Source organism: Danaus plexippus, chromosome 15, assembly GCF_018135715.1.
Source record: "Danaus plexippus chromosome 15, MEX_DaPlex, whole genome shotgun sequence".
In the NCBI taxonomy this organism is placed as follows: Eukaryota; Metazoa; Arthropoda; class Insecta; order Lepidoptera; family Nymphalidae; genus Danaus; species Danaus plexippus.
Window position 1 is genome coordinate 7,928,482 of NC_083547.1, and position 26,756 is coordinate 7,955,237.

The 26,756-nt window shown below is 31.1% G+C and overlaps 1 protein-coding gene across 8 annotated transcripts in view; it reads right to left on the bottom strand.

The window, feature by feature from the left end:
• Positions 1-26,756, bottom strand: part of LOC116766348 (SH3 and multiple ankyrin repeat domains protein 2) — an 88,865-nt gene that overhangs the window by 55,837 nt on the left and 6,272 nt on the right. For 6 of the 8 annotated variants that reach the window (XM_061522724.1, XM_061522721.1, XM_061522723.1 and 3 more), the window contains exon 1: positions 2,089-2,337. The exons of 1 other annotated variant lie outside the window; for it this stretch is intronic. The gene's annotated coding sequence lies outside the window, so the exon portion shown is untranslated. Of the gene's footprint in view, positions 1-2,088; positions 2,339-26,756 lie in introns of those variants that run through there. One more of the 8 variants, XM_061522720.1, reaches the window with a different exon arrangement.

Genomic DNA, 26,756 nt, shown 5'->3' on the forward strand with positions numbered 1-26,756 from the left:
CATTAAGAGGATTATATAGAATATCATTAGTATCAAGGCAGCTGTTGTAAGAGTAAAACTATAATATTTTTAGGATTGTCGACGAGACGAGATGTCTCCGTGATCATGGTTGCTGCAAAGTAACCGATATGTCGGGAGAATGTAGGTTTTTAAATAATAAAATACGCTTAGTAATCCTAGAAATATTAGTTTCTTTTAAACGAATACTCGCGGAAGTGTTAGATCTCGTTATAAGAGTAATCCTTCTAGTTAAATGGATTTAAGTTAGACACAGGAAAGTCGAACTAAATAATCTATTTAAATAGATGTGCCTCACTGTATACGTGGATAAGGGTCGCGTATGTAATATGCGAAAATCATTACTTCAAAGTTAACTCAACCCCGCCCGTAAACCTTGATTGGAAAAGGTAAATTGATTATTTCCTTAAACATGTAAGACGTATATTATACTTCAAACAAAATGTACTTTTAAAGTAATCGAGAATAGATCGTGAAAACTTGATATTGATCAAAAATAAACTTGTTAGTAGGCAATTTAACAACATGTATTAACAAAATTTTTAATCACAATAAGAATGAAGTTAGATCGTTTGTTTGACGTAAATAATAATTTTCCATGTGCTAAAATTAACACAGACTTGTATAATATTTGTTTGTCTATGACTTTATGTCAATTAACATCAAGACAATCACAAAAAGACAGTTTCCGTTTTAACCTCAAACACAAATATCGAGAACAATCGGTATCGTTTTAAAAAATACTCAAAAACAAATTGTTTTACCGAAATAACTAACATCTAGAATAGGTGATAAGTATGTAACTGCTATTTTCATGGCTATAAAAGTATAAACCTATTTGATATTATGTGCAAGTGTAACACACTTTTGAACGAGTGGGCAAAGGTTGCTCATAGTAATACATATAATATAAATAATTTTATGTGAAATATGTTGTAATTCATCACCATGTATAGATACGAGATTGTAAAACAATGATCTTATTGTGGTATGTTATAAATCTCATTAACAATATATAAGTCAATTTACATACAAAGTCTATTAAATACAAAGATAAATGCCAGCAAGAAATCCAATAAAATGTCCGACGACCTTCACATTCGTAACAGAAAAATATTCGCTCGTACCGTGTACTGCTGATAAAACTATATAGAAACCGAATTATTACGATCATAAATTTTATTATCGAGTTACCGTATTTACTACTATGGAAGTACGGTTTTATCATAATCACTGATACATTAAATAAAATTACTTACATTTAAATAATATACTTCGTTATTAATCGTAAGTACATTCGATTTCGACAAATCGCTAAGACGACATGTAATTAGGTATGTATATTTTTGATCGATAGCTTGTTTGTGATTTGTGTACCTTGTATGATTTCAATGAAATGCACTAATATTAATTATTAATCTGATATGAATTTGAAATCTTTAATCCGTATCGCGATAAAATTGCTATATTTATGTGGCTCGTTAATTGAATTCAAATTTATATACAACTGTTATGAACGTTGAAAACTGTTTTTCTTTTAACATAATCATCTAGGTCGGAGATTATGAAAAAAGTCTAGTTTCATAATGCAATGTGTGGGTATGAACCGGATAACAGGATACACGAGAGTATAATGCCCACAGTTTTATATTGCTTTAAACATATAATATAATTGTTATATTATACAGAGCTAGAAATAAATATGTTTTAATTTATGTTAGTAAACTCGTGAGAAATTAATTGATTCTATTGTGGAGCTGTGCGTTTACCTTCTCAGACCTTCGTTACTATTTAAGTCGAGCAATATAAAGCTTTGAGAACTTAAGAGACAATTTAATAGATTCGTGATGGAGTTAATCAAGATTTTATCGCATTGCGAACATAACGCTCGATATTTCAACCATCATCTCTACTACATTACTTAGCGGACGATAAGAAATTACAGGTGGACTTTAAATAACCAAGAATCGTATACCATTCCTATTTTCTGTATAATAAAAAAAAACCGACGTCAAATAAAGACCTCTTTGTAGTTGTAAAATAAGAATATAATCATTGATCTTGACTAACCACAAAAACCTCGGCGGAGAAAAATCCAAGAGATGCCCACAAAAAAAAATAAAACTCGTTTCACAAACACATACGAGAGTAATGGAACACACGACAAATCCACTTATGTTACACACAAAACGATCTAAGGTAGTTTTTAATCATGGTATATCCAATTAACGCATTCGTAACGGTATTTACGCGGGAGCTGTCACAAGGCACACACGACTTACACCGAGCGCTTATCACCCGCGACTGGGAGCGAGCGAATGGTTTCAATGTATAGCTCAGAGAACGAATGAACGAAACTACAACTCGCTCCCCGAACACTGTCTTAGTTTAAAGGCGGACATGTTGAAATTATGACAGAAATAAGCTCTGTTACTTATGAATTACAATTCGTTTGTAAATATTATAAAGAGAAAAATAAAAAACAATTCAGGTATATCAGTGTGTTCATATAAATAAAAGAGCAGTCTCTGCCAGTCACCTACTTTTGTAAGAAATTGTTTGAGGAAATGTTTGACGATGCCACGAGAAAAGTAAACAAACGATACAAAGCTCGCTTTGAGGATATTTTATCTGTGGGGCCTCCTTATTTTCTCTTAGATAAGGTTCATAATGGCCTAAACTTTATCATTAACATCGCGTCCGATTCTAGTTCGTTACATTCACGCATGCATATTTTTGTGGCCATTAAGTAAATATGAGATGTTGATAGTTAAAACTTCGTCTTGGTACTACATGCGTTATACCTCACGGTTCTTCAATTGTAACTGAGAACAAAAAACAATTTGAAAGTACGGTTTCAATAAAAAATATATAAGTCATGCTTAATAATGTGACGTAGATTGCATATTTAACTGTTATATTTGTTTATTATTTTCCATGTAACATAGTTTGCTGAAAAGTCGGGACATAATTAAAATGTCTCTTATTTAGATCATGGAAGCTATTAAATAACACATTGTATGCGCAGTCGTCTGCCTTGTATACGACTCTTCAAATAACGATATTCTTCAATTGGAATTTAAGTAATATTACATAGGATTGAATTATGAAACGCACGTTTACGACCTGCTTTATGATTGATGTCTGCCAAATTATAAAGTAATTACTGATACTTATTATTTACTCAAATAGTTGGTTTCGATTGACATATGAAATAAGATAGACGGAATATTATAAAGGGAAATCAAGAGTATAGCTCAATTCGGGATATCGATAACGTATTTTTTTAATTGTTTTCGCGTGTGATACATTTTATTCGTGTTACGGAATTATACGGATTAATTAAATTCTGATCGATTTTGCTCTCGATATTGCTGATACCGAATAGGGAAGCGATTTAAGACGATTACAGATAATAAATTACTTCTGTAGTTATTAAAATGTAAATGATATATATAACACGCATTAGGAAGTATAATTTATGTGTTATTTTTTTTATTGTTTTAAAATATCAAAGGTTTTCGCTATACATCCGGCTGACTTATCAGGTCATTCGTTAATCGTCTAGTCAAGTGTTCAGTCTAGACTTTAGACCGGCTGGAACCTTGTTAGACTTATAGCACTCCGACGTGACATAACTCTGTTTACTGTTATAACGAGGTAACTTTGTACAGATTGTATATTTCGGATGATTGTGTTTAAGTCAAGTTGACCACATATAAAGTATGAAATTATTTACATATGTTTATATAAATAAATTTTATATTGCCGTAATTAAATATTTCTACTCGCTTCTGTATGTATCGTATACGGTAAATATATATAATCCTTTAAACTAATTGTCTATGGAATCTATGTGTTATAAGGTTACCGTTTTGGTTTTCTGTAATTGCTGTTTTAATTCTTTTTACATAGAACGGCTTATTAACAGGGGTCATAGAACTACTTGTAATAATTTCTGCCTCAGTGTTTTGATGAATTACCATCAAAATATATAAATAAATGTAAGAAGTAAAAACGTATATTAATTTTGAGTACAATTAGTTAGTTAGTTTGTAGTTTAGTACGCGTATTAAAAATTCATCGAATTACTTGTGAGATATTAGAGAATATTTATATGACAATTACCATAGGTAATGCAAATTAACTTATATATTAAAAAAAATAATAATAAAAAATTTTAAATTTGTCATCTTATATGAAGTTTTAAAACTTGTTCATGTCTGTGGCAAAATAAAGATATGAAGATTGGTGATAGATAGCTCTTGAAGGATTATTCAATCATTCAATGGTTCCCAATTAAGTTTATGTAGGATCTATTACTGTACATTGAAGCGAGGTTTACAGCCATGAGGCAGTATTGTACAAAACAACAAACCATTGAACCGTCATTTTAAGAATCGTAATAATGTCTTCAAACAAAACGATTCCGCTTCGACTAAATTCGTATTTATCAAAGAAGTGATTCTAAAATTGAAATAACTTTAATAGTTTATCTTTGATATAAGTTACAATAAGAAAAATATCTCCAACAATAAGTGAGATTCAAGTGGATCCTTAGAATAAAGCTTCTAAGATGCTCTCAGGAAGAATTGTCAGCTCAGAGCTCAATCGACCCTCGCCACAAAAGACTTAGGCTTTGGACTTTTTACTTTGAAATATCTATTGATATAAGATAAAACGTCAAAATATTGTGTGTTTTATTAGAATGTTATTATTATATTTTATTCATAATATGTTTGTTGGTTATTTCTTCGTGGTTTTAAATATAAGTTAGTTATCGTTGTTTGAGATAATATCAGGTTTATAATGTTTTTATTTACCAGCATTCAGAACATTGTATTAGCAGTGTTCTGTAATAGTTATTTTAAAATAAACTGTTGAAATTAATGTATGCACTTTTATGTATTCAATAGCTCTTCCTTTAACCACTATACTAATTGTGGACTTATAGATATTTTTTTTTATTATTTTTTGTCTTTCTATGTTATATTACCGGCCAGTTTTAAATAATGAATTTTATTTTTTTCTGTTTATATATGTTTAGTACATAAATGTCAAACCGTATTAATACCCTTTTGTTATTTACTTTATCTGTTTTGTAATACATTAGGATTATCTGTGTATACACCTATATAAATATAACATCGTGCTCACACTTTTAATGAATACGTCAATAAGTCAATTGAAAAAAAAACATAAATTTTATATAGCATTATTGATTCAGCATTTTTGATAGATAAATCCGGAAAAACACGATTCCCGTGGGAAAGAAAATTGTTTCCCGTATGATGTCGTATCATGTCAATAGTTAATATTTTATAAAAAATTTAATTCATAGGAAACAAAGTTGCCACTGAACCTTGGTTCAGACTAATAGTTTTGCTTTATTTCTATATGGTCTGTCAAAGTGTAGCTGCTAGCTGTGGTAGTGGTGGATAGAAAGCATTGGAATTCTTTAATTGCTATCTGTTTAACAAATAAGAGGTTTTAATTTCATTGATATCGTTGTTGAAAAAATATTTTTTATGTCTCCAAGCCCCAACTAATTTAATTACAATACAAAAAAATACAATATGAAATAACAAAAAAAATATAATAATAATGAATATTAAAAAAATATACAGTTTTGTTTTTCATATACTGATTTTTTCAAGTCAACGTCTTAAATTATGAATTCTGAATAGCAAGGAGAGAAACACTCGTGATTAAGTTGTTCGCAATCCGATGTCGAGGGTCTTAAAAATTTTAAGTGCTTTAGATTCTGTATTTTTTTTTTAATGAAACTTGTCCTCTTAATCTTTATTTTTTAACGATTTTTTTAAATAGTTTATTATATTTGAGAATTTTTAATTCATTCATTGCATTCTGAAGTAAGCATTAAAGTCTACAGATGTTTTAACTGAAACATACGTACCACCAAAATATGATAAGTATAAATTACATATAACCTTGTCATGATATGAAAATGGCGTGGAACATGTTGAATAAAAACGCATAGTCATTTAACGAGCAAAAAATAACTGATTGAAAATGATTCATGAAAACTCAGAGCAAACGCAATCAGCGTCAAGGAAGCCGTGATTTCGAGACAGTTTTCGAGAAATGTCCCACTGGCTATGTGTTTAACTACCATAATTTTATGATCCATAACAATGTAAGATGCGTTTTTGTGATATATTGTATTTTGTTGTTATCTAATCTATAAAATTGGCATCCAGTTTTATGCTTAATAGTATCTTAATTTTTCTGTTTTTTATGGTCAGTTATTCTATTGCATTCGAGGAGCAAAAACTTGGTTCGAATTGCATACGATAGAATTATAAATTGAATAATTAATTTCAAATAAGGCCAATTTCAGCTGTATTAGAAAAGAACTGGGAAAGGGGAATTTAAACTAATGCTTAAGGCGTTTTCTTCAACGTACGCTGGTTTCTTGTAGCAGACAATTTCCTCGCCTTAGAACAGCTTTTTATTTTTATTATCATTAAGAAAGAATGTCTGAAACGGATGAGGTAAATTCTTTTTAAGTTTCTTCTTTCGTTCAATATAAATATTATAATATAATATTTTACAACCATAACATATCATTATACGATTATGTTAACGTAATTATATTGTAGGTATTCTATAGTCCTATCAAATAAGAAATTGTTTTACAGATTTATAGCTAATGTCCTCAAATTTATCAGATTGATAAAATATTTGTGATATGTTGAAATTTCGGTGGATTATCTTAATCCCCTGCGTCGTAAAACATTATCGATGGCCATTAACACTTCTTATATGCTATGCGAATATTAATTTGTCTTTATATTTGGTTTGTTCGCCTCATAATCTATAAATCAGCTGTACATTATTCTAGCTAGTTCCCTTCATGTTGTCCGTCCGTCGACCACCCATAGCTACACGGTTCCAATATTATTTATGTTGCATAGAACATCTGATATTGTTTTGTCATACAGTCCGTCTGTCGTTAAATTTGATAATTGATTGCTATTCTCTACGTTCATTATAGTGTATTTATATTTGAACAAACTTCAATTGTAGACAGACTTGTCGTAATAATTGACGTAGATATTGTTTTTGTTATTTGAAGAAGAATAATATAATATTTAGAACGTGTTCACGCGGGGTTAACAAAGATTGTAGATATTTCTAGTAGGACATAAAGAAACATCATTAAATGATGATAATGATTATTCCTCTATCATGACGTTGGTACAATTTTAGTTAATCATTACATTACTATATAAAAATTAAGTTGAAAAGAAGACGATATTCGCTAGGAACATTCAATTAATTCCTCTGTAGTATTTATAATGAAATTAAACTTATCATTTGTCATTCCAGAATCAACGGATCTCTAGCCTCAGTAATGTATACGAATTGAGGACTGAATATAAATTTTAATTAATAGATTTAATTAACAGAGTGATGCGATATAAAACTAGTTGGTAGTTAGTTTTAAAAGTACGTATTAATTATAAAATTTTATAAATACAAGTATATCATTCTCGTGCGTTAATTCAATACGTTACTGGGATCTTAATAATAAGAGCGCTAGCTATCAGTGAGGTGGAAAAGTATTTGGCCTTAAAGAAAAGTACGACTACACATTCAATGGTATGTGTTGAAACCATGATTCGTTTAGAATTTCTTATGAATGAGATAAAAATGCTTAAGTATGTGTGCATTTTTTAACAACAACGAAATACATCTCCTATAAATTGTTAATTGATCTATTGTGCATTACGGCTGTCTTGAGACGTCATACGCGAGAGAAGAAGAATCTTTAAGACATTTTAGCATTTAGTGTCAACGATATTAAGTTCTATTTTGGTTGAAGCTCCGTTTATAATTTTTCGTAGAACCGGAAAGTGGGAGCGAGTAGCAGGAAGGTGTATTATTTATCATTGAATTTATGATTCTCTCCCATTTCCACTGAGCAATGTTATTTTTTTACTAAATTTTTTTTACTAAGAATAAAGTCACGCACCCTGTGGTTATTACTTTTCTTAAAAGGAATCTCTAGTACTTTTTATATTTAACAAAGTATCAAACAAAGAAGCGAGTTCAGAATATCACTGGGATGTCCGGAATATTTAATAAAAATGTTATTTCTATCGAATCATCTCAAATAACCAATTAAATGCAATGTACTATAAAAGTGAGACTGTTTGGTAACTGTATTGAATATTGATAAAGTCAGATGATCCTTTAATACCGACATATTCTTATTCATTTTTCTCGCAAACCATTTTGTCTGTTGCGATGTACCTATTGATTTTGACAAAATTTATATTCTATTTATAAAATGACCCCATAATTCTAGTCAACCACATCACGTCGCTGTATTATTTGTACACTAAGTAAAAATTGCACCAAAAAGAGAAATTATCTGTTCGTGTAGTAAATTTACTCTATTTTTTTTTGCGATTGCAGCAAAAACAAAAAAGGTATTTATAGTTTTGCACTCTATCTATTTATATTAGTAAGTAAATGTTTTTTTTTTCTTAATTTTGTTTCGTAACTGAAACACGGTTTTCTTGATTCTTCTTCGAAGTTGTATTGTCACTGGCTCCATTTAAAATACAAAATCAATATGGCGGCTAATCAAATGTATGTTTTCTTCTTAGTCATTATTGTATTATATTTGTGTTAATTGATCAGAGCATTACATTTACATAAAAAGGGCTGAGATTCTATCAATGTGTCCGTAAAATCCTTCACTCTTGAGTGTCCCTTTATTATTTTTATAATATAAAGCATTCTCATAGAATATTCATTGAAGACGCTATGCAAAAGCGACGCCAGTGAGAATATTAAGTGTCTTCTGTCTCTCTATTGCGACGGAAGCTGCCGGCAATCTTTGCATAACTGCTATACGTTCCATGTAAGTGTCTCCTTCTGTGCGAAACAAATAGTTATTATTCAACTTTAATTTCACAGTATTTAAACTATTTTCAATATTTTCACAAACCCATATCTGTTGCTCTTTCCTTTCAGCTTCACTGTTAGAGAACAATTCGGCGTTTAGGTAATAAAGAATATTAAATATAAAAATTAATTCTCCTAGTAATTGTTATTTTTGAATTATATCAAAGATGCCATCATTTTATAGCGTGGCAAGGGTGTTATCATTGTTAGCCCATGAAACAGATTATTTCGCAGTTTTTCATATAAATACTCCAGTAGTTTCGATAATTTACCTATCTGTTACAAAATAAACATAATTTTATCTTCGCTGAATTGTATAATATGATGATAATAAGCAATATAATATTTTAAACACCTATTTGATAATCTTTATATAAAATAAATATATAATACAAAGCTCATAAATCCGTTATCTTCCTGGTAAAGCCCACGTGTCCATTCAGTGAGAAATACAATTTATAATGGAGCTGTACATGACATTTTATAATTATTTCTTTGAACACATAAAGAAAGAATTTTTTCCCCTTTGATCTGGCACATTTTAAGAGAAATGTCTAGCGTATAATAAAAGTAAGGTTAAAAGCGAGGAGTTAAGGAGGTAATTTTTCCCAACCGCTCCTGCTTAACGCCTTAATAACTTGGTAATTGCTCACAATGACTGAGAGCTGTAACGGAGAATTAATTCAATTTGAAAAGGTTGATTTAAGATGATGATCACCTTGGTGCGTGCGATGGGAACTAGTATAATGTGTCAGATGACGGAAACTCCTCATAGTCTAATTTCTAGGGCATTATATACATTATACAATATAATAAAGCCCTATAAAGCTGCTAGTTTTGAAAAAAAATGTATGTTATACGATCTAAACTGTCTGGTGCCAGACATTCAATAATTCATTTGTATTTTAAAGTAAGTATTATGTGTTCGAAACATTCTCAGCCTAATTACGTAGCGTATGCTAATTTGCTTGAACGCGCCTAAGGGTAACTACACACTAAAATTACACGCAATTTCCTGCACATCACGGAGCTATTCGCTTATTGCCTGGATTGACCCTTTTAGCGTTTCTTAGACTTGCGAGCGCTCATGTTTTTTCCCTCGTGACTCACCTGACTGGAATCTAGACATAGGATGTTAGGGTGAAGAAAAATTCCCCGAACCAACCTCAGAACTAGATTTTCATTAGTAATTTTATTTTTAAATAGTTTTAATTTATATATCATTCGTAGTAATAAAACTAGTAAGATTAAGAGTATAATCACTATCTTAATATTTTAATTCGATAGATATTTACTACTTAATAAAAAACAAAATGGTATGCTAAGTATGTCAGTTAAGGTCGGCCTCGAGAACGATTAAGATAAGGTTATATATATTTATTATTATTATTATTATTATTTATTTTTTATAACTAATGAAGACTTCAACCAATCTTTCATAATACCATATTTTTAATATCCACTCATTATATTTATTGCAGAGCATAACTTTTGTCATTATGTGTATATATAACGTTTATGAAGCTATAATATAAATTTTTATCCTGGATTTACTCGTTCTAAATTTCTATGCAACCTTCGTTTTCCACGACATTTTCACAAACCGTTTCGCCTCTTCTTAATACTAGAACTATATAAGTTGTATGTAGTTGAAACATTGATTTATACATTTTTCGTGTGTCAATATGTTCAAAGATTATCAGCTGATTAAAAACCAATAAATGTTACATTATTATGCATTTATTTATTATTTGTTAATTCCAAGTGGGTCGCTGTATATTGAACTGTAAACGTGTTTTTTGTTAACGCCTAATGTATTCATTTTGATGCCTCTTAAAATGGTAACTAGTTACCGCACTCAAAAACCGCCCGGCCCCGATCGACATACCTACATCCGCTCTGCCTACAGATACGATATGAACGGGTTCCGTACTATTCAAAGTATTTACTTTGAATTACATAAGTAACATTTTATATTCAACGAAATGTATTATTTTTAAAATTAATTACATTTAAAAATAAATCTTAAATCACAATTTTTTTTCATATCGCTACTGCAACTTTTCTAACTCTTTCAGTATTTCATTACTTAATCAGGCTAATATTTGCTGTAGATTTGTCAACAATGTCAAAGTAAACTTTTCTTTCAGCGAATGACTCCTCCATACCAACTCATATGTTGCTATATACACACTATTATGGGACCTATTCGTTATATGTAAAAAACTGGTCTGTTGTGTTTATTTAGCAGGTTCTATTCAACCTCTTATGTCTATGTCCTAGTAAATCGGTCTCACGGGAACCATGCATTGCACGGGAAAAAGCAGCCTATTTACTATTCTAAGGAGCTGTGTATGTCTGCAAAAAACTTCATCAATCCCTTCATCCCATCAAGGGTGTGTGAGTAACAAACGTACATTCATACAAATATTCATAATTCTATCGAAAATCAATACTCAGATGTTACAACTTTTAAAGTTCAATAAAAAAATTCTCCTCTCGCCCTTATTTGGAATTTATTGTACGGCTCACGAATAAATCTAAAACATTTTTAAGCCTATTATCATGGGGTTATAAATTGATTCAAAATCAATTGACCACTGAAATATCCTGATAGCTATCAAGAGTAATTGACTTGAAGAATTCAGTATAAATTTAGACCGAGTGGAAATTATTGGACAAGATAAGTACAATTGAAATATCGAAAGGTTACTAAATAGCTCACCGTAACATTTAAAGTAACCTTGGAATAATTTAAGGATCTTGTTCCATTACGTGGTCCTGGTATAGTTTTCCGTTAGTTCGGACAATTCAAGCCTCCCGTTAAGTGTTACTCGAGCGGAATAATTGCATACGTAAATATTTATAGCATTGTTCATATTATGGAATGTTATAAATAAAATTATTTCGTTCAATTATTTTGGTACTGTTGGAAAGAAGATCTTATCGAACAGAGGATTATGTTTAGGTGATTATGTTTACGAGACACATATAAAATAAATGTTATTAAGGTGCATATTTGCTTGTACTCAAGCTTGTTTCTTCGAATGTCTTAGAATCTGGGCTTCGGGTGCAATGTTGTTCTGATAGTATAAAATGCACTCAATGGCGTTCTTTACACATAAAACTGCTATAAGAATTCCGTAGGATTGATCGATTATACATTGTATAATCCTATGGGATTTCGTAAACAGCTTACAGTGGAAGCCATTTATGCTTTATTTATTTCACTGTAAAACAAATACTTTAATAAATTTTATATTTAAATTGATTAATTCTTTCATGATATACCTACCTAATTAACATATTTTCCCTGATAATATTCAATTTTGATATTTACGTGGACTACAAATTTTTATAAAATGCATATCAATTGAGAACTCATGAATAATAAGTAAGAATATTTTTTAAATATGATGTAATTATATTGATGTATTTGTTTTAATAAATTAAAAAAATCAATGTTGAGTGTTCAATTCACATTAAATTTAACATTGTTAAAACAATTTTATGTTCATAATTTAAACGTTTCCAGTATAAATAAAGGCAAATAAATCATTTATAATAACCATATAACGTAAGGCATAGTAATATTTAAGGTCGTTATGAACAAATGTGAAAGTAAATTTTCCTGACATCGAAATTCATACGGAACGAAAGGCAAGATCAATGATGATGTGTGCTGTGTGCTGCGTGCTGTGTGGTAGATTGTACAATCAATGAAGTAAACTATTATGATCGTTTATGACTAAAACACATCACGATGAGAGCAAAAACAGCTGACGCTGAAGGACACAAGTTATACACTTGTAGCGATTATCATATATTGAAATCAATATCAATACTAACTAACAGTATTAACGAAGATTAAATACATTTTTTGAAGTTTTTACTCATTTAAACTATAATTACCAATTGATTTGATAAGCATTTTTTTTTAGGCCAAGCGAACGCCGTGTAATACGTTTTTGTCAAGTAATACTTTAATGATAAAGAAAAAATAAAGGTAATATATGATTTAAAGCCACGCTTCATCTTATAAATTACAAGTACATTAAATAAGGTCTAGTTCGGTCAAGAGGCCAGTTGACAGTTAGCGTGTTAACCAGCCATCGCGGGCGGTTACATAGTACGAGTATGATTGTATATCTATTTGCACATTCTCGCTTATCATCTAAACATGTTAGATCCGTTCGAGCATTCACTATTCATATAAATGTATTTGTCATAGACTAAAAAAATATAGCCTTTTCAATCCAGTTGTATAAGAGATGCCGAATTATACAGCACTGTACAAATTAAGACTGTATATCCGCTAACAGAATTCAGCGTGTCATAGTCTGAGAGAGCTGGCTAATGGCTAAAGAGAACAATGGCTGGATCCCTGCAAGCTAACCAAAACACAAGTGTACTATGAACCTACTCATATCCCTCCATCTGAGAGCCAAGAATCGCGCCTTTCCAAGGACCTTTGACAAAGTAATGACGCTGTAGACAAAGCCGCCCTCGCCTCCCACCTCGCTGCATGAAGGGAAACTTCGCAAGGGTATCTATGGCGTCGGCATCTAAGGAATTGTTTGAGGCACAAAGATTTTTGCTCGACTATTTGTTTAGGGCGCACTATCTGTGAATCATGGAAGAGCCTTTAAAACGTCGCATTTATAAATTTCATTGTATTAATTAACTTCAAATGGGATTTGCTTCTTGTTTCGTATTCTGACAATCCTTTTTCAAGGAGATTTATAAAGTTTTTTTTTTCTTTCAGATATATTTAATTTTAAAAATTGAATTTACAACGACTTTTTTAAACACGTCGAGTTAGGTACTAAAATTGGGATTTATGAACTGAATTGATATATAATTATACGACAGGTTTACGTTTAATAGAAGTTGAGACTTATAACAGTGCGACTAAAGATCCTAAATAATAAAATATCTACTCACTAAACACGTAATAAAGGGACATAAAAATAAGAAGAATATTAAATAGTTTTAGTGCCTAATAGGAGGCGAAGACGGTCGGCGACCATGTTTTTTTTAGTAATTTGCTTTCCATTCATTTCTATATTTATTTTCTTTTATAAGAAACTAAAAAATAACATTATTATAGAATTGCAACCTCCAAATTTGTGGCTTTATCGACCGTTTACTAAAAAAAACATAAAAAGACATGTTACCCTTATATTATTACAAGTCATATTTTATTTCCAAGAATATATGCATTTCTGTTAAGTTCTGAACTACAAGAGAGTCAATCTATACACTACAAATTTTATTATACTATTCACTGTGAAGAAAGTACGAAAAAAAATATATATATTGGTTTATTGGAAGGTTCGGACGCCACATTGTCTCGCTATACTCTGGGAAGTTGTTTATGCATTCACAAGTAGATCTCGTTTAGTCTAAACTTTATATTTTACATATCCGAAGTCTCAAAACAGGGAGCTTTTCCGTTTTAATTTTAATTTAATCAACCACTGTAATATTGGAATTAAAATATTATTATCTAATTAAGTCAACAGAAACATTTTCATTACAAAGGTTGTAGACTTAAGAGACATTCGTCATGTCACAAGCATGCCCATATAAGTTGTTTACATGTACATATACTGTATATACGCAAAAAGAATTTCAAAACAATGCACGCACGATATCTCTATTGTGCTGGGGAGGTAACCCTTTTGAAACATTCCTTCCCTCTCACTGGTGATCTTCAAAAACCTTCAAAAACGTGGAAGTTGATACGTAAATGAGGCTTATCTCGCCACAGATATGTTATGTAAAACATATTCTCGTCTTTATGTACATTATTATAGAGTATTTTTTGCTGTAAATATAGTTTCACATCCATGAGTTGGCTAATGTGTGAAGGGTACTAGTGGCGGTAAGTCATGTGGCATCTGTTCCGAAAGTGTTGTGGTTTTAGAGTGTCAGTTAAGTGGAATGAGAAGTATATAAGTTCATGTCTAGTTCCACAGTACCTCATATGTTGTGTTCTGTATATAATACAGGATATTCATACATATGAAAAATGTTTAATTATTCCCTATGCTGTAAACTCTGAGATTAAAGGACTTAATACTATATTCATGAAAATTATCAAAAAGCTTGTTTATAATTATCATTAATTACACGTTTCTCGGCGAACATCTCGGCGACAGACAACCGTTGCTTCGCAATTATTAAATAAGGGACGGTCATTGACATTTGTTCAGAGCCTCGTTTGTTGAAGTGATTGATGGATTTATTTGATTATAATGTAACGACATATGACACATTTAGTTAATATTTTTCTAGATGATATTTTATGATTTACTATAATAGAAGTTAGCTGAAGTTTTTTTGCATTTTGTTTATCACAACAAGAGCTATTCACTTTTCAATGTACGTGTCGATGTTTCAATGTTACATAAAGTTGTAACACATCCTAGCGGGTTTGTTAAATCTAGGGCAGATTGATGTTTTTGTATGAAATGTACAGTATATATTGCGAGTTGTAATTTATGTGAGCGAAAATCAATGTTGCAGTTCTTAAGGCGCATGTTCACAGAAAAAAATTATAAATTCGACGGTTTCCTGTAACCATATCCAAGATTTTCTTGAACAAATTTAAAATGAAACTACGTTTTCCCCACCTACGCGACATACACTTTCATCTCATCTACCCGGGCTTTCGGTTGCTGTATGCTAATCGAAACTGTAGAATGTAAAAATAGAATAATAAAATTGCGTAGTCATATCTGAAAAACAGAATTTTTTTTTTTGTAAGTAACATTATAATTTATTTAACGAATGCTCACACTCGATATTCCAGTGGCAGGTTCGTTTCTGATGATGTCGATGAACATCTTTTTTATATTTCATTACCCGGGATTTACACTCGCGTACGAGTCGAGGCACGAGCCCAAGCACAAGGTGACAGTTTAAATAGTCGCTCGAGAGTGTAAATTACAACCGATTTCAGTCTCAATACACTCGTAATAAGAACGGTAATAAAAGTGCTCGTGCCTCGTCTCGCGACTCGTACGCGAGTGTAAATCCGGGGTTACATTTTCACTTGCATGCTCTATGAATTATGATCACTTTGAACTGGTTAGTGCATGGGTCATTTGATTGTTTAATAAATTACCAAGGTTCCGTATGAACAAGGAAATATATCATTAAACATGACACGCTCAAAAAAGTCTTTCTTTTTTGGAGAATGTTACCTTTAATGAAGACATGGCATTATTTTTTTATAAGGTTCTTGTTTCGTTGAAACAAATCTTAGAAAAATTTATTATAACATATCCGATAGTTTTGCTGTAATGTGTGGACAACTGTCGACTTTTATTATTTTATTAATATATATGAAATTATTTCTGATTATAACTACCCGGTTCTGAAATAGTTTCTAGTAATGATTATTTTGTTTGATCTAAGTTTGTTAAATAACTCTATGGTATAAATGTGTTGACAAATAATTATCACAAAGGCACGTGATTATCTTGTATGAGATCTGGTTTCGTATTTACGAGTGTGCATACATTCTGTTATTTTAGTCATAAAACCACCAAATAGGATATAATAAGATCGTAATGTAACATTTAAAAGTCAATTCTGTTGACTTAAACGGCGTCCGAGTCGTTACTACGACCATTACCTAGAGACATATCAATTTTATGTAGGTACTGTCTGTGTCCAAGTAACTCACGCCTGTGTATGGGCTGTTTACAGTATGTTAAACTAGTTAAGAGTTAACGGAATCTTTAACAAAAAAAATACTTTCCATCATCATCGTTTGTAATGACTCAGAATTATTATAAAGATAAATATTCATACACTTCAGAATCAGCATCTCTCGTAGGCCTTCGTGGCCGGTTGTATGACAAGCATAAACTTTTTTGCATTTTCCTTATAAATAATATTTCAATTATTTATATAAAAAAATATAATCGATAATACAATTCAACGTCCTTCTCGATACAAATAAGATAAGAAACACGATCTCTTAGTTTCTTCTTGTTATTTATTTTGAAGTTGTTTTATAACTAATATCTTTTAAAATATTTTGATCGTATGCAAAGAAAATATCTTTTATTTATAATTTTAAAGATTTTTATTGAAAAATAAGCTTATATAAAAACTCCATATGTGAATATTAAATTATACCTTATTATAATATCAAATAAAAATCTTATATCCTACCTAAGAATCTGAATATCTCAGTGCAATATCATGTAAATTTTCTAATCGTGAGCTACCTTCACTTGTGCAATAAGAAACCACAAAGGAAAATATTAAGGAAAATTAATTTTAGTCGAGTTCCGTGTTATGACTGTAGTCAGTAATGAGTCTACATAACAGTACTGCTCTGTGATATTATTTTTACTTTTTACCCTTACTTCGATTTACTATTAATCTAATATATAAAAGTAAGTTGTGTTAGTTACCTATACTATTTAAAACTAAAGAACGGCTGTAGGGATATGGTCGAAAATTTGCGTGAAGATAGCTTAGAACCAGGAGACGGAATTAGGATATTTAATTCTGTTCGATCGAAAAAGACAAAAACTTAAAATTTCAATATCAAGTTATTTATGGCTTCTAGGGCGGAATAGAGATCGCCCCGTCAGCTATACATATATTACTAACGCCGAAATTAACGCGGACGAAGTCGCGGGCAAAAACAAGTTTTTATATAATAGTTTCTCTTACTAGTTGACGTATGACGTTGTAAGACAGGTAATTTAGTTTACAAACTGGGTCAAACATCTAGGCTCCAGCGACGCCAATAATATGGTAATCGAAAGATAACATTGAAGCTACCTTTTGTACGCTGAAAATTGCATTTTGTTTGTTGAACAGAACACCGGATATCCTGTGTTAACGTAGTTTGTTCAGTGATTGAATATTAAAACCTAGTGAAGGCATAACTCTATATATATTCGTAGGAAATTATTGAAGTTATTATTAGATATGAATAAAAGCCTTTATTTGAAACACACCGTGGAAGTGAAAAACATTTGTGCTAATTTTTTCTCTAACAATCTTTCGACTATCCAAAAAGTAATTAAAATCCGAATAACTTTACAAATATTTTTATCATTTAATTGGAACCGAGTCTTTTAAAAGTACCTAAAATCTGACTTATTTGATTCTACGACATAATTGAAAAAGTTTGAAATCGTTTTAGTAAGGTCTGAGTGTTCGCTCGCGACGTGACCTCTGAAATTCAAATTGAATATGAGTTTTTATAATTCTCACCCAGACCAGGATAGAACGAGTACTAAGATAAATATCTGCATATAACGAAAATGGGAGCTTTATTAGGTCGCGTACACAACATACTGTAAAAGTAATAAATTCTTAAATCTATTCAGACTTCGTCATAAATAATGAAACATGAAACTATATTAAATGATGTTAGAGACATTGTTTGCAATTAAATCGATGTAATTGATTTTTATGTGTATGTAATTAGTATGTGTAAGTTATCTTTTTAGTGGAGAATAATCTATTTGAAAGTGTTTCACTAAGTATTATATTATATTTAATAGAATTGTGTAAAAATAAATCATAACATCGTTGGTGGCTGCGGTTTATGTCATCTGTTCGTGAGCTACCTCTATTAGCTTCTTAATGGGGCCCTTAGAAGGTACGAAACCATTTCTGAGTAGTGACCTAACGTTTCTTTCACCTCAGTGGTTATCTTTAATAGCCTCCGAGGAATCCTCTACCGGACTCTCAAAGAAACGTGGAGAAAATTTGTTAGCTTCTCATAGGATTATTATTATGAATTTTAAATAACTATTCGTTTGTATGACAGCAAATCTGTGAATATATTTTTTTTTTTGATATGTTTTTATTAATTTCATGAGAAAATACATTGTTATATTCTATTTCATATAAATGTTACGCGTGAATATTGTGTGAGCTTTACAGGAATGAAGGAGTTTCTATACTAAATGACCTGTCATGTATCATAGTGAGTGCGATTTTTTATTATATATTTTATTAAAGAGGGATTCCGAGTGACCCCGACCCCGGGGACCAATACGAAACTGTCTCGAAGATTTATTGCAATAACTTCAGCATTTGACAAAAGTGGTAAACAATTTTTTGTTGTGAATATGGAGTTTTAACTAGTCACTAGTAAAGAAATACCTACACATTGCTTATTATATATTCAACAAATATTTGTGTACTATATTGAAATATATTAAGGATAGGCTACAAAAACTATGTATACGTAAAGTGTGAGAAACTATCACTTTATCTTTTTATAACAAACGTTCTCTAACAAGCTAAGAAATAAAATATGGTATTAGGTAAGTATCAGTTTAAATTTATTTAACGCATTAACAAATATTCATTAAATTTTAATTTATAGTTTCAAGTTTAATTTAAACTATACGGTAACCGTATGTAATTTCTACTACTCTTAAAAATATTACATATATGAAACGAATGCCATATTCTTACGCAAAATAATTTTAAAACGACCTGAGTTATAACTACATTTTACTGTAGCAAGAACATTTCAAATCAACATTTCAATTCGATAAATTTAATTAACGAGTTGAATGAATTGATTCGAGTCTATATAACACACTTCACTGTCACGGATCACTCGATTGAGATAACACGCTCTAAAGCTAATGTAAGCTAAAGTAATCTATAACACTAACTTTAATTGTATTTTTTGGTAAATTTAAAAGATTACAAACGCTTAATGTATGATATCTCATCTAATGTGTGTGTGTGTGTGTAATAAACACTGTATACGTACCGAGTAATGCGAGTGTGGGTGTAACCTCCAAGCCATCTCTCTTAATTCTAACAGCGCAACGTAATTTCTTTTCGACACATCCGACAACCGGCCTGCATCGCTACCGGCTATTATTGTTTCGTTCACAATGCAAATTGCGTGTCACCGAGTACTGATGGACGTTTTAGCTTAATTGCCAGCGGGTTCAAACTCAAAGGGTCTAGAAATACGTATAAAACAATATATGCAAGCTGTTGTAGCATAACAGACGGTATATTTGTACGAACAATAAATCATGAGAATGAATTTTCACCAAAAATAAACGTCAATCATAATTAAAACTTGTTTATATCGGTTTATGATTTAATAACATCGTAACAGACAGCACAGCTCTATATTCAAATGCCAAATTAATATCTAGCCCCAGTTTGAGCTGTAACGCTAAATGACTGCGCTTTTTCCCAGAGGCATGAAACAACTGGTAGTGATTATTCACTGAAACACAAAAGACGAGACAACGGGAGATATTTTCATTGATATCTATATCATGAGATCCATGCATTACTGCACTGAAGTAGATCACTTAGTGTTATTACCATGAACAATATAACTCTTTACTCCTTTTAATTTCTTTTAATACAAACCGGTAGAAAAATATACAGGAGAGACCATCTTTGATAATAGTTGTAACATAGTTGGTATAGTTCCAAATGTGGAATGAGAACGGAGCTGAGACCACATTACAAAAAGCAGGTTACTTTTTATAATTTTATTTTATCTAGCACTGTCTTACAGAATCCAAAAACTATGCATATTTATTACTTATATAATTTTAAATATGTAAAGACAAAATGAATGTAATTTAATTTTACCATTTACTAAGATTTGATATTAAAGTCGTACTTACTATTATTTTCATTACGCATCTGTCATTGTCAATGGAAATGGCGTAAGCTCGATGTGTTTAATTAAGTTAGAAACCAATTAGGGTTTCAAGGAAGGTTGCAGGGCTTCCAGCGAGATTACTGCGGCGTACTCTGTAACCGGACCCTTTCGATGCACTAAATAGACATGCACCTTCAATAAAAGCTATTACGAGTAATCTAAAAAACTCTTTTACCGCAAATGTAACAACCAAAGCCACGCATTTATGAAGGAGCGTTTATAAAAAAGACCCTTTAATTTAAATCCAGTCCTTAATCATAGCGATGGGTTTATTTTTATACAATTCCATAGCATGTTAATAAATAGAATGACGGCATCATTAAATTTTCTTGCGGTCACATAGCGTCCTAAAATAACCTTACCAACGTAATAAGTGGCTCACTTATGGAGAATGTACTTTTATATAAAAACAATATGTCGGAGGACAAAATGGCTTACTTTATCAATCGACAGAGCGTCGACACGCAACTTGCATTTGACTTGCATACGATAAATGTCGTTGTTGGAATTTTAGTTGATGTGTAATTTAAATCACTTTCTTTACATTATATTAGACACATTTGTCGTATGTGCGGTGTCTTGTTGTCTTTGAATGCCTTCTGTCGGACCATGTATTATGCAAGGTCCATTTTTGCATTCTGTTCTACGATCGGTTGACACAAATTGCTTCACATTCTGTATTATTAAATTACGATACACTACTTGCGATCTCTCCAATATAATTCATGCCTCCGGCAAAAAACTTCTCGTAGTTTGCTCGGTTATTTTAGTCCACATTGAACTGGTTCTCATTCAAATGTAATATTACACTAATATACATTAATTAAAAATAACAATGATTTTATTGAACTCGTACATATTATATTTGGATTTTTTTTAATAGTTTTAAATGAGTATTCACAATAAGATTAGTTTATTAAGTATTATGACTAAAAATGTAACAAAAATGATGATATTTGAACTCTAAAATATTATAAAATCAAATAATGTGAGGAAAGATGAATTAAGATTTGGATCTTCTTAATGTATCCAGTATACACGGTCATACACATAGAGTAACATTTAAGACACGATCAAAAGTTATATCTGATAAGCGTTTCAGAATAAATTGCTAGCAAATTAATTCTTTTATGTGAAAATACAACAAATAATCACCATTTTTAAACAGATTTTTAAAAAGAACTGCACTAGTAGTTACAAGTGAGAATGATTTATTAGAATTTTTATAAAATCGTTCGCATATTCTGAAAGAAATGTTGGAAATATACAAGCAAAAATATAAGCAAGGCTTTCGACTTTTATGACAACCTCCACATAAGTCTAATTCTGTGTATGACGGGATGTTTTATGTTTTTTCTCTTCCTATACAGTTGATGTTATTTCAAAACACTCTACATCTTTAGTCTCCCTTATAATTAAGGGAGGCACGCGCCGCCACTAGGTGAAGTGTCCAAGTGTCATGTACCTAACAGAATGTTAGTAGCTCTAGACGATATATGTTCTTATTCTGTTCCACATAAGAACTAAACTCTTGTGAAATATTTTCCAGACTATTCCTTTTACGGTTATGTCGGCTATGTCTTTTGTAGAATGTGGCTAGGGTTATTAATACTTGAACAATGAATTAGTAAAAGTTCTATTCATCAAACTCAAAGGACAGATTAGATTCACATTCTCATTTCAACATTATGTCGATGTAATTTTTAGGGGCCTTAATTACTTTTTATACCGATACAACGTTATCTTAGTTATTCAAGATTTGAGAAGCTTTCATTTCTCTGAAACATGTAATAAATAATATATGGTTTCAGATCAGAATAATCTCATCGTCAAATACCGTGAAATTATTATTGAATCCGTTTTTAATATATTGATCTACTGACGCTCATTACCAGCATGTGATAATGTGGGATTCAAACGGGGTTAAAGACTACTCAAAGTCGAATAAAGCTAAAATTGTTACTCTAGACTGAGAAATATCTGCAAAACATCATTTCCTACGTTATACATAAAAAAAAGTCTGTAAATTAAATCAAGTGGTACGCATGCATCAAGTCCGCTCCACTAACCACTGAGTTGTAAACATCCGGCACTGGACACAAATCAGTACGTTTATTAGAATCGGAACAATTTCACATTCACAAAAGCATAACCCGTCTTGTTAATATCAAACTCTTCCTAAATTTGCAAAGGATTTAAAAAAGCTGAACGTTATAATAAGTCCCTTTCATAACTCCTTTAGTTGCCTAAACTTCTCCAAGCCATCCAACATATTGAGCACTATTTGCGTAAATAACTGTCAGTTAATCGCGTCCCAATAACCACACGACTTGCCTTCAGACCACATCCGTATTGCCGTACTAATGGGCAAATTGGGGAAATTTATACTTGATTGACATTTCGATCAAAATTTAAAAAAAAATGCTAAGAATTTCATAGCCAATACAAAATAATCCTCTATCTATAATCTCTATAAAAGCATAGCGAATCTAATAACATTTTAGCGATATTGGCTTACAAAAAAATGTTCGATGTTTTACCTGCGGATACTACGATACATTGAAATACAATTCATTAGCTAACTACCTGTGACGCTATCATACAAGACCTATGCCAACCGACCTCGTATAACATCGGGGGAAAATGAATACGATTATAGATTTTTATACATTAATAGCCTGAGGTTAATTGGATTTATCAAACGTATTCAGGAAAAACCTTATCTGTTCCGCGTCAATGAATTGTTCTCAGGAATGGAACATGGAATGAAGAGAAACACCAATACCTCATTATATATAAGTAGGATCTTCTGCAGCAAAACAATACCATTAATATTATATGTGCTAATTAATACGTTACGTAATACTCGATATACTGTGTTAATACAAACATACATTGAGTATTATATTAAAATAGGATAAGAAATGTATTTCTTTATAAATCCGATGAGATTATTGATTTAGAACCATCGGTCACTATCTGTAATAAGAAAAGTCCTAAGAACCATGTCACACAAATATATAATTAAATATTATAACATGCGTTAGTATCTCAATAAATATTAGTCGTTGTGTCCACGGTTGTCTTGACGCGAGCAGAAACATATTAATGAAGCGGCCGCATTCAATAATGTACGTTTTATGAGCTCATAACAATGCACTGAGCGAAATGGCTCAAGGAAGAACCAACAATAGAGTGAAGGGTTCCCGTGGGATCACAGATCTCTGGTACGGGGGAAATAATTAACTAACAATGGGACCATTGAAGCAGCAACACTACTAAGAAACGTGTGTTTAAGTTGAGCGATTGTTGCATTATATTAATAATCACTAAAAGGTGACCCGACCCTTCTCACAGGTCGTGAATTTGACGTGCTTAGAAACTCGGTCTGAAATAAACTACGTATACTGATTTCTCATTTACTTTAAAATTTATATGACTTAGATGGATTCTATGATGTCTAACAGACACCCATATAGATTTAACGTGTGAGTAGTCGTGTCATAGATGAAGGTACGGCTTTTCCTTAATCATGAAACGCCTCCGGGGAAATTCAACACCGTTAAAGTTTCATGTCATTTACTAAGAAAATAAATCAAAAAGTACCATAAGATTTAATTAAATTATTACGCCGTCATTAAATTTCATAATAACTAGTTTATGAAGCATTGACTTAAACCGTTGTATAAACAAACAGCATAAATCTATAGAAAACACTCGGCGAACTCAATGAGACTTATTTACAAGCTATAACATCGCCGCTGCCGTCAGCTATAAAGCTCTTGTATGAACACGATTGTAGAATACTTACAGTTAAATATTAAAAGGTCCGTTAACAGTTAGACTTTTAACATTGATAAGTAATAAAACAATTAAGCGTACAAACGATAAAGAACTTTTTGTAAACATAAACAAAAGCTATTTAAAATGTCATAACGATATCACTAAATAAAAGTTTTGAACGTATGTGTTTTTATTTCATTACAAAAGCTCTGACATTTTCGACGATCTGAGGTTTTAGGTCAGAAGGTTTATTCAATTTGAAGAAAACACCGCTTTTCTAACATCACCCCTTCGAAAACTATTTTTTATTATATGAATTAGTTCTTGTGTAATTTACGGACAAACGGACAAACATAAATGCAAAGAGATATTTTCCTTGTTATAATTTTTACTGTAAGAACCTCTGAAGCTCTACGAATTAAATAGAATCCATTATACAATAATATATAGCTTGTACCTGTTATAATTATTAGATACGAGCTGTTGTCCGCGGTTTTCCCTGCTTCATAAGCCCCCATTGAGATACGGCTCATCATTATAAGGTTTTATTTGATTTCACAATGTTCCTTTTTTTTGGATGATGGAATTACCTCAGGACGAAGCTCTTTTCTATTGAAAAATATTTTAATATTTTTTTTTAATTAAGGAGTAATAAAAATGTTGTCCAATTAAACATAAAAAATTAATAATTGGCTAAAAAGAAGCCTGTGTTACTTCTTATGAGATTACCGATCTGTCATTAAAATTGCCGTTATAATCGGACCAGCTGTCCCAGAGATTTGTTGACACAAACAGACAGACGGAAAACCAGACCATCATATATAATTTTATATGCGTCCAATAAAAAGCTAAGAATTCGAAATTATTAACATGTATTTAAATTTTATTTATTAGTAAAGGTTATGTGACAAATTCTACGACATGTGATTAAGTATTAACTGTCTGAACGCTCTACAGATATCTTTAAATTCGTTATCAGTTGTTAATTATATCAGTTTTTTTTAATAAAACATATCATGACATTATGTTGCTTGCAAAACGATTAAAAGTGTTACTTTTGAGCGTTTTTTTACGTATTTTATAAATTTGTAAACATTATCAAGTTAAGTTGTCATTGGAGAGAGGAGCGTCGTTTTGTCCATCACTTGGTCTAGTTAAGCGAGATAACGAAGGCATGTCCAAGATGGTTTATGAACGTGTTATAATTTGGTGCTTGATCGTTATAAATTACTATAAATTGTTGGCTATCAAACAACGTACACAATTTGAACAAAAATATCGAGTCTTAGATAAAATTTACGATATTATTTACTGAAACAAAACCTGTGTTAATTTCAATTGAAAGTTTTAATTTACAAGAAAATTTTTAATCCTACATGTATTTACAGTTTTTTATTCAAATATTTATTGATAGTTATTAAAAGTTTGTTACTATTGAATAGTAGATATAAGAAGTCTTTCGGCCAGCGCAGTATCGAAAACAAAGGTGAGAGACGCAATTGTACAAACACGCGGTCCGGCATTCCGCTCACCGGGTATTTGAACTTTGCATTTGTACGGACAGAAAAGTATTTAGATTATATTCAGGCTTTCAATTCCATAGATTCAATAATGAGGTTATATACTAACAATGTACAGGAATGTCACTTACCATGCATTAACAAGTTTTGTAAGTTTAGTGACTGTAGTCAAAAAGTAAGAATAAAATTTGCTAGCGATTTTTGAAAACCATTTTCATCGCTGCCGTATCAGAATTTACATGTACATACTTATATTGTATTTAAATGAAACAAATTTTTTTTCTGTTTAAAATACAATTCAATTTTACTGCTGACCATAGCTAGCAAGATATTCCCTGGCACGAGTCTAGCCAGTGCCTAATTGTAAAGGCCTGTACGAAATGACTTAAACAAGACAAGTCTCGAACATGGATGATGTATTACTGGATGAAACAAACATAAGGAATAATATAAGCAGTGAAAATTAAAATCTAAGAATTGTATGAAACCATAAAGGATTACAAACAATTAATTTTCAATAATTTTGTTTTTATTTTTACCTTTTATAAACACATTTCGAACATAGAAACACGGATCACTTACATATTGCATTATTATAAAAAAAAACATATGCGAAATAAAAAAAGAAGAAAAAAGAGTAATAAAGCCAAGAAAGAACTAGCATACGAGGTATATTCGTAAGTGTTTAGGCGATAGACTGCACCGTACTTACTGTCCTACTTGCGACGGATAAATCCTCTCGTTACCTTACTTTAAAAGCCTCTCAGGACTTATCGGACTCGGTTTATTCTGCTAAG